At 41.2% G+C, this 14,628-nt stretch overlaps 1 pseudogene; it reads left to right on the top strand.

The window, feature by feature from the left end:
- LOC115131070 (outer dynein arm-docking complex subunit 2-like) overlaps positions 1-14,628 on the top strand; it is a 71,267-nt pseudogene that overhangs the window by 11,567 nt on the left and 45,072 nt on the right.

A 14,628-nucleotide genomic window follows, 5' to 3' on the forward strand; every position in this document is an offset into this window, starting at 1 on the left:
AAAATTCACAAAAATGATGTATCACATGTTCTTTGATTGCTAAATAGATCTAGCAGGGGTTTAAGCTTTTGTAGCTTGACCTTGTGATAAGTGTTCCCATTTTGAGGCAGCTGGCTCTGGATCAAAGCTATCTAAAATGTCAACAACAAAAAAGCCCAAAATCCCTGCATCCCTCTCCTCCCTCAATGCATAAATGATGATGATATGTTACGATGAATAACTATTTCCAAAATAGAAAAACGCATAATGATGTCCCCTCTTATTTTATTACATTTTTCGAGGGAAGCAGATGAGAAGAAATCCAAAAGGAGTGCAGCAAATGAGACGTTTGCTGAGACGGAGGAAAGAAGATGCAGAAGAAAAGCAGATTTCTCTGTGTCTTCCTCACCTGGTAGGCAGTCGTCTCAGGTAAGTCACCTGGTGGGGTTTCCTCCTCACACTTCATAAACAAGGAACCCTTTTAGTCCTACAGAAGAGCAAGCAGCTTACAGGAAAGAGATTGCTGAAGTCACAGAAAAAACGTGGCACAACCCTTTGACCCGTAGTGATAGCTTCTGTGGAAACTGATAATAAGTGTTTTTATATAAGCCAATATATGGGTCTGATGTACGCTTTCCCTGCCTTTCCTCTGGTGCCTGGCAGCGATGTTTCCAGCTGTCCCCATAATTGTGAATGCCAGTGTATACAGGTCTGCTAGTAAAGTTACTGGGTCGACTCTAGCCACTGTTCTGCTGATAGCTTTCCCCCCGCCTTGAACCAGAGAAACTTGGTACACATACAGAAAGGGACCTTTGGGACCCTACTAGCGTTACTCCAGGCCAGTAGTCAAAGCAGACACATCGGAACAGCGCTTCACTGCTTAATTAAGGCTTGGTTCAGTGTTTATCGTTGGCCCATCTGCGTTGCCTGAGAAACGGTCATATCGGCTGATTTCCTCTGATAATGGCGTCCCCTGGAAATGCTATCTGTGTAAATAGGAACCATCTCCCCGCGGCCCCATTTGAACGTGTACCAAATTTCATTGCTCCGCGGTGCACCGTTTTCATGATACAGTTATTTGAGTGGTGCAACTGACTTTAAAAGCCATCTGCATTTCTGTTGACGTTTATAGTATGAAGGCTACGGTAGAAAAAGAGAGGCCTGCTTTGTTTAGTATGATGACGTCTCCAGTTTGCCCATTACTTTAATCCCTCTCTCTATTCGTGGCTGCTGCTTAGATTGTGAGAAAGTTCAAACCTGACAATTCCGATTAACTTTAGATTGTTAATGGTGCTTGTTGTGTAGAATAATCTTGCAGTTATTTTAAATCACAAAAGGAAAACTTTGTATTTTGTTATGTATCATATACTGATATAATATTTTAAGTTTAAACCCTTCCTGTGTATGGATATGTACTTGTATAGCTGTTACACAAAACTTGATGTTGATTCTTATCTCCTGCTGTGTCTGTGTTCTTCAGTAAGACCCCAGGAGGAGGCGCCGATGACTTCAGCGAGAGTTCATCTGAGAGTGAGGAGGACAAGGAGGAGCCAGAGCACCGGCCGGAGAGCAACACAGACCTGTCCTCTGAGTACTGGAAGATCCAGAAACTGGTCATATTCCTCAAGGTACAGTACAATAAAGTCTGTAGAGGCCTGGCCCAGCACTCTGCTTTGGGAATCTCACAGAAAATAAGTTGTTCTGTTCTGTTGAAAACATCTACTATTCTAGCAGGCCAGGCAGGTCACAATGGACAGGAAACAATCAAATCCAGGTCATTTTCCTGTCATCCATACAGCAATTTTGATGCAGACTTGAGTCAATATTCAAACTTCTTGAAATTGTCTAAAAAAGTAATCCCTTTAAGGTATGGCTATGTGTCTGTAGAATTGTGATAGTCACAATGGTCCTAATGTCACCCGAGAGGGAACAATATGCATCTCCTTAACATAATAATTCCACCTGCCTGCTTTGCGTAAATTTTACGACATAAAGTTGTCGATCAATATAACAAAATGACGTTAGATATAAAAGTATATATAATGTGCTCCTGTTTTAAAGCGCCTGCTTCGTAGTAGGATGTTTATAGAAGTGGTTGGACTGGGTTTGTGGATTCCTGGTTTCTGAGACACACTAGGCCTATTTGGGTGCACGTGTGAGCCAACACATATGAGAGAAGAGAGCAGAGCTGTCTAAAAACAGCAGCTGGGCACACTGTTTACCCACACCACAGAGCATAAATGAAACGCGGCTCTGAAAGGACTGACAGTGCATATGGTGAATATTAATGTGTCAAAACACAAAAGGAAAAGAGAGAGAAAGGACTAATGCACCACTGACCCAGACTGACTGGGAATACCTCTTCCACTGCCTGATTAGAGAGGAATTCTCCCTCTCTCTCTCTCTTGCTCTGTGATTACCGGTCAGTTTATTTGGACTTGTGCTTACATACTGTTTAGGGCCATGACCTGATGTAACTGCAATCATATGATATTATGGTTAGTCATATATTTCAAATCTGGCCCCTATACTTTAATGATAATCATAACCTAATCTCTCCACTTTGAATCTCTATTTACGACATAGTCATTTACAAAATTAACTGAAATTCAAATGTGTTTAATTTTTGGGTACTAATTAAATCGATTTACGCGATAGTAATGAAATATGAATGACATTCTTTTGTATCTCTATGATCTATGACTATTAAATATTAGCAGAAGCTTTGTAAGCTGAGATACAGTATTTGGCTCTGTCCATGTTTTTACATACCGTACTGCAATTGGGCCCCCCTAATACGATCATTCATAGGGCAACTGGTGGTAAATCTTTTAAAGAAAACATTCATGCAAATTCAGTTCCAGGTAGATATTTTTAGCTTAACAAAACATGAGATAATGAAATAAAAAGTCCTTCTTGGGAAAGAGCAGTTACTCTCCTTTCCAAAACAAATTTAAAATGTAAATGATATTAAAGAAGCTGGGCCAATGTCTGATAAGGGAACATTTCAAATGTCATTATACTTTTGAGTGGGGATTGGAGTGAATTCACAGTGAGAGTTTGTGCCTTCAACAAGATGCATTTGTAAACCTGTACTTCCTAGGCAGCATTATATCTGTCTGGGAACCACACAGTGGAGTTATTTATGGGGTTTGTTCAGTAGTCATTTTATAATATCATTACCATCAGAAGCTAAAACTAACCCCGAGCCAAGTTAAATATCTGTTTTATTTTAGAAGTAAGAACAGTTTTTTCCTTCTTCATCTCAGCCGTATAGACAGACATTTGTACTTGAGGAAGATTGAGACTTTCATAAAGCAACACATGAATGATCTGTGTTGTGTTTAATGGGTTATTTATCCAAGGATATTTACCCAGAGTGCTAATATGTGTGCCTACACTGCATGCGTGCCTACACTGCATGCGTTTAAATAAGTATGTCTTAAAAAGGGCAATCTGCAATAACAAAGTATACATCCCACCACTGTTGAGAGATGGGGCTGAAAAAATGTAAACATTCTCAAATTAATTGACAGAGCTTATAGATGCAGGACTGACCATCCATGATAGTTTTAACCATGTTTTGAGGCAATACAGTGATTGTTTACAATTACATTGTTTATGAACAAAGAAGTAAACCAAGCTTAAATTTGGGGTTCTGATGGGAATAGACAGTTTAACTAAGCTCATGGGGCATTTATAAAGTGTACTCGTTAAGAACCAATGGCTATATATCATGAATGGAAAAGTCCTAAAATGTATGTAACATGTGCCTGTGAATACACATACAGTATGCCATCTAATGAGTTATGATTTTGCTTGATGAAATTATGTTATAATGATGTTAACATGTTGCTTGCCGCAATGACTTAAACGCTATAGATGAGGCTTGTGTGTATGTTAACAGCTTTTTGTGTGGCAAGAAACAAGGCATGTCGGCTATACAGTATATTTAGAGTGCCCATACGGTCAGCACTCTCTCTTTGTGCAGATTGAATAACACACAGTATAGTTTACACATATGCTACATACCACGTAATTGCCATCAATATGCTCTATTGGTAACCACAGGGTATTTGTTTTACAAGCTGAAGCCACTGCTTCATTATCTAGAATTAGATATATATGGCAATTTAACAGTTATACATACAGTATGCTTTCAGCGTAGCTGCTACCAATTACCCTACTTTGTGCTCTGCTGTTTTTGATAAAGTGTTGCTGGTGATTGCAAGTGGCTTATGTGAAAAAACTATTTATATGTAGGTGCCAACATTGTTAACAAGTTTATTACTTACCAAACCACACTCAAAGGTTGTGTACTGTGTAAGTGTTTACCTAGAATGTGGTCATTTTTATTGCATGGCTTCAGGTGGCTTCTTAATTTAACTGCCACATAATAACACATTAGATGATCCCTTATTTGTGCCTAATAGATTTGTGCCACATATATTTGTATATATAAGCATGAGGATATGTCCTTAGTTTATATAATCATATAATGATATGAGATTGTTTTATGTCCTGAGGTAAAGTAACCCTTTCAATATCAATTGACAATGATGGCGCCAGAGGGGAAGGCTGCCGTCTTATCGGCTCTTAACAAACCATGCTATTTTGTTAGTGATTTTGCATTGTTCGTAACTTGTTTTGTACATAATGTTGCCGCGACCATCTCTTATGACCGAAAAGAGCTTCTGGACATCAGAACTGCGATTACTCACCTCAGATTAGACAAAGAGTTTTTCTTCAATGAGTAGGAGGGAAGGGATATACTACAGACACCTGACCAGGCCCAGATCCCCGTCATTCACTGGAGGAAGAAACTGAGATTTCGCTGAAAAAGATCAGGGTGCCTTGTGAGGATCAGGCGACGAGTGGCTAATCTGCCTTTGCCTTCTGTCCTGCTAGCCAACGTTCAATCGCTGGAAAATAAATGGGACAAAATGAAAGCACGTATATCCTACCAACGGGAACTATAATATCTTATAATATCTTATGTTTCACCGAGTTGTGGCTGAACGACGACATTAAGAACATACAGCTGGCGGGTTATACACTCTATCGGCAGGATAGAACACCAGCCTCTGGTAAGACTAGGGGCGGGGGCCTATGCATATATGTAAACAACAGCTAGTGCACGATATCTAAGGAAGTCTCAAGGTTTTGCTTGCCTGATGTACAGTATCTCATGATAAGCTATAGACCACACTATCTACCTAGAGAGTTTAGGGTTAGGGTTAGGGTTATGTCTACAGTACATACCACCATAGACCGATGCTGGCACTAAAACAGCACTCAATGAGCTGTATACTGCCATAAGCAAACAGGAAAATGTTCACCCAGAGGCGGCGCTCCTAGTGGCTGGGGGTGACTTTAATGCAGGGAAACTTAAATCACCTCTTAGGGATCCGATCCTGTTACCGGGCTCAAAATCGACAACATCCGGTAGAGTTGGAGCATGCCAAATTCAAATGACAAAATTGTAATATTAAACATTCATGAACATACAAGTGTCCTACTGTCACCCCCTGACCTTAGTATTCTTTGTTTTCTTTATTATTTTGGTGTGACATGGGTGATATGTGTGTTTTTGTCTCATTCTAGGGTGTTTCTACTGTCTAGGGTTTTTTGTAGATTTATGGGGTTGATTTCATCTAGGTGTTTATGTTGGTCTATGGTTGTCTAGATTGGTTCTCAATTAGAGGCAGGTGTTTATCGTTGTCTCTGATTGGGAACCACATTTAGGCAGCCATCTTCTTTGGTTATTTCGTGGGTTATTGTCTATGTTATGTTGCACGTTAGCACATTGTTTAAATAGTGGTCACGTTCGTCTTGTTCGTTTTGTTGTTTTTGTTTAAGTGTTCTTCGTGTTCTTCATTACTATAGAAGAATGTATTCTAACCACGCTGCGCTTTGGTCTACTCCATACGACGATCGTGACACCTACATCATTTAAAAGCTTAACTTCTTGTTATCTGAGGACAGTGCCCCACAAAATACTTTTTCAAACCAGCACAGTGTCACAAAAATCACCAATAGCGATTAAATAAATCACTTATCTTTGAAGATCCTCCTCTGTTTGCAATCCCAAGGGTCCCAGCTACACAATGAATGGTCGTTTTGTTCAATAAAGTCCTTTATATCCAAAAAGTCTGTTTAGTTGGCGCCTTTGATTTCAGTAATCCACTCATTCAATATGCATAAAAACAAATCCAAAACGTTACTGGTAAAGTTCGTCTAAACAAGTCAAACGATGTTTCTAATTAATCCTCGGGCACTCTAATACCTAAATAAACTATACAATTTAAGACTGAGAATAGTATGTTCAATAGGGAAGATAAATAACGAAGAGCGTGCACCTCATTAACACACTCAACAATACTACTTTTCTAATGAGTGACACCTTGGAAAAACTACAACTATTTGTTCATTTTTCAAGAAACAAGCCTGAAACCCTTTCTAAAGACTATGGCTTCCACTAGATGCCAGGAGCTGTAATCTGGGTCCTTTTTAATTGTATATCCCATAGGCTAGCATTGAAATGACCTGTGACCTAAAAAAAAAAAATCAGAAAGGATTTTCCTCGGGTTTTCACCTGCCATATCAGTTATGTAAGACTCACATACATTAGTTTAACAGTTGTAGAAACTTCAGAGTGTTTCTATCCAATGCTACCAATTATATGCATATCCTAGCTTCTGGGCCTGAGTAACAGGCAGTTTACTTTGGGCACGTCAGTCATCCGAACTTCCGAACACTGCCCCCTAGCCCTAAGAGGTTTAAATCAGTTTTACCAATTTCTATCAGCATGTTAAATGTGCAACCGGAGGGAACATTTTTTGAGACCAACTTTACTCCACACACAGTGCTCAAGCTCTCAAAGTACACAGCTCTCACAGAGTACAAAGCCCTCCCTCACCCTCCATTTGGCAAATCTGACCATAATTCTATCCTACTGATTCCTGCTTACAAGCTAAAATTAAAGCAAGAAGCACCAATGACTTGATCTATAAAAAAGTGGTCAGATGAAGCAGATGTTAAACTACAGGACTGTTTTGTTAACACAGCCTGGAATATGTTCCGGGATTCTTCCAATGGCACTGAGGAGTACACCACATCAGTCACTGGCTTTATCTAGAAGTGCATTGAGGACGTCGTCCCCACAGTGACTGTATGTACATACCCCAACTAGAAGCCATGGATTACAGGCAACATTCGCTCTGAGCTAAAGGGTAGAGCTGCCGCTTTCAAGGAGCAGGACTCTAACCCGGAAGCTTATAAGAAATCCCACTATGCCCTCTGTATTACACCAGCTCCAATGCTTGTCGGGTGGGGCAGGGCTTGCAAACTATTACAAACTACAAAGGGAACCATAGCCGAGAGCCTTCCAGACGAGCTAAGTAACTTCTATGCTCGCTTCGAGGCAAGTAACACTGAAACATGCATGAGAGCATCAGCTGTTCTGGACAAATGCGTGGTCACACTCTGCAGCTGTTGTGAGTAAGACATTTAAACAGGTTAACATTCACAAGGCTGCATGGCCAGACGAATTACCAGGATGTGTACTCCGAGCATGCGCTAACCAACTGGCAAGCGTCTTCACTGACATTTTCAACCTCTCCCTGTCTGAGTCTGTAATACCAACATGTTTCAAGCAGACCACCATAGTCCCTGTGCCCAAGAACACTAAGGTAACCTGCCTAAATGACTACCGACCCGTGGCACTCACGTCTGTAGCCGTGAAATTCTCTGAAAGGCTGATCATGGCTCACATCAACACCATTATCCCAGAAACCTTAGTCCCACTCCAAATTGCATACCGCACCAACAGATCCACAGATGATGCAATCTCTATTGCACTCCACACTGCCATTTCACACCTGGACATAAGGAACACCTATGTGACAATTCTATTCATTGACTACAGCTCAGCGTTCAACACAATATTGCCTCCAAAGCTCATCACTAAGCTAAGGACCCTGGGATTAATACCTCCCTCTGCAACTGGATCCTGGACTTCCTGACGGCCTGCCCCAGGTGGTAAGGGTAGGTAACAACCATACCCTTACTTAGTTCACTTATGACTGCATGGCCATGCACAACTCCAACACCATCATTAAGTTTGCTGATGATCACTGACAAAGATGAGACAGCCTATAGGGAGGAGGTCAGAGACCTGACCGTGTGGTACAAGGACAACAACCTCTCCCTCAATGTGACAAAGGAGATGATTGTGGACTACAGGAAAAGGAGGACCGAGCACACCCCCATTCTCATCATTGGGGCCGTAGTGGAGCAGGTTGAGGGCTTCAAGTTCCTTGGCATCCACATCACCAACAAACTAACATGGTCCAAGCACACCAAGACAGTCGTGAAGAGGGCAGGACAAAACCTATTCCCCATCAGTAGACTGAAAATATTTGTCATGGGTCCTCAGATCCTCAAAAGGCTTTACAGCTGCACCATCGAGAGCATCCTGACGGGTTGCATCACTGCCTGGTATGGCAACTGCTCAGCCTCCAACCACAAGGCACTAAAGAGGGTAATGCGAATGGCCCAGTACATCACCGGGCCAAGCTTCCTGCCATCCAGGACCTCTATACCAGGCGGTGTTAGAGGAAGGCCCTAAAAATTGTCAAAGACTCCAGCCACCCTAGTCATATACTGTTCTCTCTGCTACCGCATGGCAAGCGTTACTGGAGCACCAAGTCTAGGGCCATAAGGCTTCTGAACATATTTTTAACCTCAAGCCATAAGACTCCTGAACAGCTAATCAAATGGCTACCCAGAATAATGCATTGCCCCCTATTTTACGCTGCTGCTACTCTGTTTATTATCTATGCATAGTCACTTTTACTCTACCTACATGTACATATTACCTCAATTACCTCGACACCGGTTCCCCCGCACATTGACTCTGTAACGGTACCCCCTGTATATAGCCCAGCTATTCTTATTTACTATAGCTCTTTAATTATTTGATATTCTGATCTCTATGGGTTTTTTTTGGGGGGGGGGGGTATTTTCCTAACTGCATTGTTGGTTAAGGGCTTGTATAAGTAAGCATTTCACTGTAAGCATTTCCTGCTGTATTCGGCTCATGTGACAAATACAATTTGATTTGATAGATGAGGTGTACATCCTTTTTATAATTTAAACAATATATTAATTTCCAAGTAAAATGTAAGATGGTGATGTAAGTAGGCATCATAATAGAATCACCCGGGTATTGAGCGGGGTCCCACGTCCATCCACGATGACACTTTGTATAACCATGGTTGAGGTTGTCCACCCTCTGCTGGTCAGTAGCGGAAATACAGGCCCCACGTTCTCTCAGGAGAACACTTTTCCTAACTACCTCATGTTCTCCTGCCCTGCAAAAGAGCCAGGGTCAGTCACTACCCTCACATTAACTTAATTTCTACGAGTGAATGATATTTCTAATGAATTCGGTGTTTCACAGCTTTGAACTGAGTATTCAGCTCTGTTAACATGTTATAAAAACCTTTCTCAGAAAAAGGTTCTTAAGCACCAGAAAAAAATGTAACTTTTGATTGGAAGCCTTAGACTAAAAGGCTAAATATAAATACAACACATATAAGTTTGAACAATTATTTTGGAAACTCAGAGAAATTAAGTGGCCTACTCCTCCACCAGACTAAGTAATTTCCACTATGAATGCTGCAACTTATGTCTAGAGAATGTTTTACAGAACATCTGTACATGTTTCCATACCTTTTAAGTGAAACAACTTTTTAGTGACACAAAATACCACAAAACATTTGGAAGCCTGACACAAACTGTATTATTTCGCTAGCTGCTACAAGGCCAGTCATATGCTCAACATTTTATTTTATAGAAGATCCAATGTCCAATATGAAGTAAGAGAGAACCACCAATCATTCTTTCCCTATTCGTTACCCATAATGGACTTGGCAGAAGGCTCTGTCTTTTTTCTTCTTAATCTGCACCCTACATAGCTAGTCTGCTCCAGAAATGGCAGAAGAGTAAAAATCACATGCACTCTCCAGGAAGCGGACACTGCCAAGCTGGTTGCTTCTATCTTACACCGATCGAGGTCGAGGAACACAGACACTAGAAACACAGACTGTGGCTTCATTCCATCTGTCATAGATCCAGCTCTGTTGGGGCACACACACACACACATGCACGCGAACAAACGTGCACGCGCACGCGCACACACCCATGCCCATGTTATTACCTTGCTGTTTGGAAAAGTTGTATCAAGCAGTTATCAAGCAGTGAAGGTTTCTGCCAGATTTCAGTTTTTTGGTGGTGAGGAGGTCTGAACAATTACATTAAATTTGATCTCTTATTGTGTTTTATTACGTAAATCAGTTGTTGATTCCATAATCTTATTGGATAGGTAGATACATTTTTTTATACAATGGTCTTCCTCCTTCCTTTACCTGAGGAATTACTATTGAGTTGCTAATTAATGATGATCATCCGCCCTGCGTGTCTGGTGTGAATTCCATAGCGACCTTAACACGTAAATTCCCTCTGTGTGATGTCTGCTTCCCAGGGCACTTCTTAGTGCTTAGTGTGCTCTTGAGGAACCCTAATTTACTCCAAGGGCGGGATACTACTTCGGCTCACCCTGTAAAACAACACATTTCACAGCATCTATCCAGTGTATGTGACAATAAAACATACAATATGTACAATACCAGTCAAAAGCCGGGACACACCTATTCATTCAAGGGTTTTTCTTTATTTTTTACTATTTTCCACATTGTAGAATAATAGTGAAGACATCAAAACTATGAAACAACGCATATGGAATCATGTAGTTACCAAAAAAGTGTTAAACCAATCAAAATATATATTTTAGATTTCAGATTCTTCAAAGTAGCCACAGTTTTGCACACTCTTGGCATTCTTTCAACCAGCTTTACCTGGAATACTTTTCCAACAGTCTTGAAGGAGTTCCCACATATTCTGAGGACTTTGGCTGCTTTTCTTTCACTCTGCGGTCCAACTCATCCCTAACCATCTCAATTGGGTTGAGGTTGGGTGATTGTGGACGCCAGTTCATCTGATGTAGCACTCCATCACTCTCCTTCTTGGTCCTTCTTGGTCAAAAAGCCCTTACACAGCCTGGAGGTGTGTTTTGGGTTTTGGGTCAAATGATAAGAGCAAACCAGATGGGATGGTGTATCGCTTCTGAAGGCTGTGGTAGCCATGCTGAGTAAGTGTGCCTTGAATTCTAAATAAATCACAGACAGTGTCACCAGCAAAGCACCCCCACACCATCACATCTCCTCCTCCATGCTTCACAGTGGGAACCACACATGTGGAGATCACCCGTTCACCTACTCTGCGTCTCACAAAGACAAGGCGGTTGGAACCAAATATCTCAAATTTGTACTCATCAGACCAAAGGTCAGATTTCTACCAGTCTAATTGCTCGTGTTTCTTGGCCCAAGCAAGTCTCTTCTTATTATTGTTGTCCTTTAGTATGGTTTCTTTGCAGAAATTTGACCATGAAGGCCTGATTCACGAAGTCTCCTCTGAACAGTTGATGTTTCTTGAACTCTGTGAAGCATTTATTTGGGCTGCAATTTCTGAGGCTGGTAACTCTAATGAACTTATCCTCTGCAGCAGTGGTAACTCTGGGTCTTTCTTTCCTGCGGCGGTCTTCATGAGAGCCAGTTTCATCATACCACTTGATGGTTGTTGCGACTGCACTTGAAGAAACTTTAAAAGTTCTTGAAATAATCCGCATTGACTGACCTTTATGTCTTAAAGTAATGGCGGACTGTCCTTTTTCTTTGCTTATTTGAGCTGTTCTTGTCATAATATGGACTTGGTCTTTTACCAAATAGGGCTATCATCTGTATACCACCCCTACCTTGTCACAACACAACTGATTGCCTCAAACACATTAATAAGAAGGAAATAAATTCCACAAATGAACTTCTAACAAGGCATATCTGTTAATTGAAATGCATTCCAGGTGACTATCTCATGAAGCTGGTTGAGAGAATACCAAGACTCTGCACAGCTGTCATCAAGGCAAAGGGTGGCTACTTTGAAGAATACTTTTTTTAAACACTTTTTGGTTACTAAATTATTCCATATGTGTTATTTCATAGTTTGATGTCTTCACTATTATTCTACAATGTAGAAAATTGTAAAAATAAAGAAAAACCCTTGAATGAGTAGGTGTGTCCAAACTTTTGACTGGTATTGTATATTTATATTTGTGCATAGTGCCTGTTGCACTTGCTCTGTTTGTAATGTATGTGTCTGGATTAAAGGACCATAATAAATGCTTGTTTTATATATTGGTAAGTGACTACATTTATCAGATCATGAGAGTTTATGAATCTCCTGCATTCTTTCCCTGCTTTGTAATGTGCGATATTTAAAGATATTTTTCCTCTGGATGTAATTTGTGAAGACATTTAGAAATTGCTATTGTTATTGCCAAATCCCGCTGGTAGCTAAATGTTTTCAGCAGAGGGTCCCTCATTGTTTTCAGCAGTGGGTCCCTCATTGTTTTCAGCAGAGGGTCCCTCATTGTTTTCAGCAGTGGGTCCCTCAGTGTTTTCAGCAGTGGATTTACGGAGCAGAACGGGTCATAAGAAAAAGGTGCTCATGTCACGTTCTGACCTTAGTTCTTTTGTTATGTCTTTGTTTTAGTATGGTCAGGGCGTGAGTTGGGGTGGGTAGTCTATGTTCTTTTTTCTATGATGTGGTTTTGTGTTTGGCCTGGTATGGTTCTCAATCAGAGGCAGGTGTCGTTCGTTCTCTCTGATTGAGAATCATACTTAGGTAGCCTTTTCCCACCTGTGTGGTGTGGGTGATTCTTTTCTGCTCTGTGTTTTGCGTCACCGGTCAGGACTGTTCCAAGCTGCGCATTGGTCCTCCTCCTCTTCTTCCACCCACGACGAGCGTTTACAGTTCACCTGGGTTTAAACTACTCTAAACAAAACACATATTAGCCTGACCTCTGCAGTAAACCTATGCAGTATTGTTGTCTGTGGCGAATCGCAAAAGTCACATAAATACTGTATACAAATGTTGTCTCATCATGTTATGTAAACCTCAGTCATTAGTTGTGTTTACAGTTTTTTCCATGTGTCTTTCATAATCTGTAGTGTTTAGATGCAGACAAAGGTTGGTTCCCAAATTGCATCCTATTCCTTTATTCCCCACATTCCCTATTCCCCACATAGGGCTCTGGTCAAAAGTAGTGTTCTATTTAAGGAATAGGGTGCAATTTGGGACGTAGTCAGACATATAGTGGTTGAGTTGTAGGCTGCCCCCTCTGGCTGCGCATCTGCCCCTATCATGCTAGCTGGAGGACAGTCCATCATAAAAGATTGTCAGATGTTGTCAATGTTTTAAAGAATGTCTGCAATAGTTCCAGACCGTAAGCTAACAAAAATGGAAGCATATGATGTTTTCTCTGTGGTATCAGTTCTAAACGTAGCGTTTTGTTTTTAAAAGGTATGATCCTAGCCCCACTGAATGCTTTGAAGAGTGAGAAGTGGTGGAGGAGAGAAAAAAGAAGCAGGAGATCCACTGCTGTTACGAGACCAATGGTTCACATTTAAGCCAACATCATAATATGGGGAACACATGTGCCCGTTATCCCACTCCCAACAGTGTGTCAGGCTACCTCTTTTTGGGGGTGAACGATTTGATCAAACAACTGCTTCATATCACAGTCAACCCTGATACAGTACATTCTGCTATGACTGTACCCCCAAAACATGAACTGCATAGAACATACTATGTCGTTTATAGTTCAAACATGTTCTAGATATTCCCTTTGAAGAACTCTTCTCTCTCACATTGATACGTTCATTACGTAAGACGTTCGAGTCTCCTCTGTGTCGGTAGAGTCATCTGTTTGGGATGGTCCTGAGGCTGAGATGTGCAACTAATAAAGTGTGCAACTAATAAAAGCAACTTGCTTTTTTTCTAGGTTTATCTGTGGTTAATTTAAAACGAGAACAGAAAGAAAACATTTTGAAAAAATTGAAAAAAATGAAACAATAAGATTCGAATTGTTCAATTGCCAGGAGATTTTGACTTCAAGATGTCGTGTCACATTTCAAAGTCATGTAACACATCCCGTATTGCATCAGCTTACTGCTGTATTTTCTACCTACTGTGTGGAATTTCTGTTTCTATCTGCCGTCAGATGCTTTTGTCCCATCCTGATCTAAACCATTTCACATTTCACAAAAGATACACTGCAACTTCAAGTTCCTTGGTTTCCAAATCACTAAGAATTTAAAATGGTCCACACATGTGCGCACCGTCATGAAGAAGGCACGACAGCGCCTCTTCCCCCTCAGGTGGTTGAAAAAGATTGGCATGGGCCCTCAGAAAGTTCTACAGCTGCACCATTGAGAGCATCTTGACTGGCTGCATCACTGCGTGGTAAGGCAACTGCATTGCCCTCGATCGCATGGCGCTACAGAGAGTGGTGGGGACAGCCCCGTACATCACTGGGGCCAAGTTCCCTGCCATCCAGGACCTCTATACCAGGTGGTGTGTAAGGAAGGCCTGGAAAATCGTCAAAGACTCCAGCCGCCCAAACCATGGGCTGTTCTCTCTGCCCACATAGGAAGCTTCAAAGGCAATTAGAGTCAATGAACTAATCACTGA

The sequence above is a fragment of the Oncorhynchus nerka genome, linkage group LG6 (assembly GCF_034236695.1).
Source record: "Oncorhynchus nerka isolate Pitt River linkage group LG6, Oner_Uvic_2.0, whole genome shotgun sequence".
Taxonomy (NCBI): domain Eukaryota; kingdom Metazoa; phylum Chordata; class Actinopteri; order Salmoniformes; family Salmonidae; genus Oncorhynchus; species Oncorhynchus nerka.